Source organism: Choloepus didactylus, chromosome X (assembly GCF_015220235.1).
Source record: "Choloepus didactylus isolate mChoDid1 chromosome X, mChoDid1.pri, whole genome shotgun sequence".
NCBI classification, from domain to species: Eukaryota; Metazoa; Chordata; class Mammalia; order Pilosa; family Megalonychidae; genus Choloepus; species Choloepus didactylus.
This window is the reverse complement of record NC_051334.1, coordinates 53,170,498-53,174,178: the sequence shown is the minus strand read 5'-3', so window position 1 is coordinate 53,174,178 and position 3,681 is coordinate 53,170,498.

The window sequence follows — 3,681 nt, the reverse complement described above, 5'->3', positions numbered from 1 at the left end:
TCCTGATCAGTGATCACCCATGCCTACCTCTGTCCTTGGGGAAGAGGAATTTTATATCCCTTTCTCTCACCAGGAGCTAGCCAGGTGATGAGAGTGGGTGATGTGTGCTGGTAGCCACCACTGGGCGAGAGCTATTTACTGTTCTTTGCCATAATTTTTCAGCCTCTTCTTGCTTCTCTTCCCTGGATGCTGTACAGTATTCTTCTGGCCTCCAGAGTTTCAAAATAGTTGTTTCAGAGAGTTCATGCCTGTTTGATAATTGTTTTAGTTGAAAGACTGAGTCCTGGAGCTCCCTACTCCACCAAATTCCCTCAATCGTTCCTAGTATATGACATTTTAAGGAGGGAGTTGTCAAAAGTTTGAGGTGTGACAGTGACAGTAGAAAAAATCTTTAATGAGAACTTCAATGGAGAGGCAGATGGCAGGGGGAGATAAGGATACTAAGATCAATGAATCTAAATTCATTCAATAGGCTTGACTATGAAGGGGAAAAGAGAAATAGGATGATAACTCAAAAGGAATATCAGATTGAAGGAGAATTTTAAAGTTTTCACGGTGGCATTGACTCAGTGTGGAGGGGAGCCCATAGAGAGGGAGAGGCTGAAGACAGGAAGTTAAAGTAATCAGTGAACAATAGTCTTAGAGGGTGAAAGTACTTGGGATCCATAGCATAGTTCAGGAATTTATCTTTGATTTGGGAAGGTTACCTCTTCCACTGTACTAGAAGGGAATAAGGAAACATTGGTTCAGGGTATAGGGAAGGTTGTTAGTTTTGTGTTATAAAATTGAGGTAAACTGCACCTGAGAGATTCATTTCCCTTGGAGAGGTAAGATGGTCATCTTCCTGAGTGTGAGATGAGAAGGTACACTTTAGATAAGAAGCAGAAAGGAGAGCAATATTGACATAGATATGTGGAGAATGGGAGAGAGAGCTAACTAGGGAAGCAGAGCAAGATTTCTATGCTGTCATGAGGGCCCAGGTAGGGTTGGAAAATAACCGTGTGGTGATATGTGACTGTGGACCCATAGAAACTTTGTTTAATGTGATCCTGTTTCTTACACTCAAATGGCAAATTAAACAAAACTTTACTGCTTCTACCCCAAAAACAACACCTCTTTTAAAATATATTTTATCAGTTACTTTTTTTTTTGCATACTTCAGGAAGCTCAACATCCATATATTCAAAGTTTATCTCATGACTATTCCTAATAATGCTTTGCTGGAGGATGGGCATTTATGTGCCTGATAACAAAGGGCAATGAGATGGAGAGAAGTGTCAGACTGAGGGAATATGGGGGAAATTTCTCAAGGAAAAGTAAAGAAAAACTTGGTGATCTCAGGTCTTATCCTGACCCTCTGCAAGGTAGCTATGTCTTCAGCAGGGCCTCACCTGGTGGCAGTGCACTGAAGCTGCTGCTGGGCTACCTTGGCCACAGGAAACTGACCCTTGTTGAGGAGGACATGTGAAAGTACACATAACTGCAGATTAGCAATGCTGAGGAAGCCATGCTACCATCTCTGTCACAGTCACAGTTTAGTCAGACAAGTACGTCAAGGTACTGTAGGATTCACAGTGGAATTAGACATTAAAGTTAAAGATAATTCTAAGTTGTGATGACATGCCATGGCATTTTTTAAAGTAAGGATTTTGGCAGACTATAGTGATGTAATAACAACTACAATTTATTATTGTGTATCCTGTGAAATTTTCATTGAAATTTGAATTTAAATATTTAAAATATATTTAGTAAGCACATAGCAGTTGTAATATATGCCAGTCACTGCTCTATACTATTTAACATATTAAGTAATTGAATTTTCCTAATATACCTGTGAGGGTGGCTCTACTATTATGACATCTTTTATTCTTTAATAAAAATGTGTGGGTTTACAGAAAAATCATGCATAAAATAGAAGATCCCCATATATTATCCTATTATTAACACTTTGCATTGATGTGGGATGTTTGTTACAATTGTTGAAAGCACATTTTTATAATTGTACCATTAACTCTAGTCCATGGTTTAATTTAGGGTTCACTGTGTGTGTAGTGCAGTTCCATGGATTTTAAAAAAAAAATTATTGTGCTATCATATATACAACTTAACATTTCCCTTTTAACTATGTCTAGATATATATTTTAGTGCTATTAATTAGGATCACAATGTTTTGCTACCATCACCACCATCCATTACCAAAACATTTCTGTAGATCCAAATAGAAACCCTGTACATTTTAAGACTTAACTTCACATTCCCTATCCCCACCATGTTCCCTGGTAAACTATATTCTAGATTCTGATACCATGAGTTTCCTTATTCTAATTATTTCCTATGTGTCTGGCTTATTTCACTGAACATGATGTTTTCAAGGTTCATCCATGTTGTCACATGTAAAAGAACTTAATTCTTTTTATGGCAGAATAATAATCCTTTGTATGTGTATACATTTTTTTACCCATTCATTGATTAATGGACACTTGGATTGCTTCCACCTTTTGGCAATTGTGAACAATGCCTCTATGAATGTTGATGTGCAAATATCTGTTCAAGTCCCTGCTTTCAATTCTTTTGGGTATAAACCTAATAGTGGAATTGGTTTGGCATATGGTAGTTCTATACTTAGCTTCCTGATGAAGGGCCAAATTGACTTCCACATCCTTTCCAACACTTGTTATTTTCCTTTCATGTTAAATAACAGCCATTATACTGGGTGGGAAATGGTATTTCATTGTGGTTTTGATTTGCATTGCCCTGATGGCTAATGACATTGAACATGTTTTCACGTGCTTTTTGGCCATTTGTATATATTCTTTGGAGAGCTGTCTATTCAAGTCTTTTACCCATTTTTTACTTGGGTTGTTTGTCTTTTTGTTGTTTATATATTCTGGATATTAAAACTTTAGTGCATATGTGGTTTCCAAATACTTTCTTCTACTTTGTAGGTTGCCATTTTATTTTCATGATAAAGTCCTTTGAGATGCAAAAGTTTTAAATTTCAATGATATCCCATTTATCTATTTTTGTTTTCCTTTGGTGGCCTAAAACAAGTTCTTGAAGAAGTTTCTCTACATTTTTTTCTGGGATTTTTATATTTATGGTTCTGATATTTAGGTCTTTGATACATTATGAGTTGATTTGTATATAAGGTGTTGAGTAGGGGTCCTCCTTCCTTTTCTTGCAAATAGAGATCCATTTTCTCCAACAACATTTGTTGAAGAGACTACTCTTTCCCAATTGAGTGGTCTTTGCCACCTTGTCAAAAATCAGTTGGCCATAAATGTGGGAGTTGATGTCTCACCTCTCAATTCAATTCCATTTGTCTATATGTCTGTCCTTGTGCCAGTAGCATGTTGTTTTGATTACTGTGGCTTTATAATATGTTATAAGGAACTGTGAGTCCTCAAACCTAATTCTTCTTTTTCAAGATTGTGATGGCCATTCAGGGCCCCTTATCCTTTCATATAAATTTCATGATTGGATTTTCCATTTCTACAAAGTACACTGTTGGAATTTTGATTGGGATTGCACTGAATCTATAAATGGCTTTGGGTAGGATTAACATCTTAACAATATTTAGTCTTTAAATCCATAAGCAAAAAATGTCCTTCCATGTTTTTAGGTCTTCTTTGATTTATTATAGCAATGCTTTGTAGTTTTCTATGTATAAGTCCTTTAATT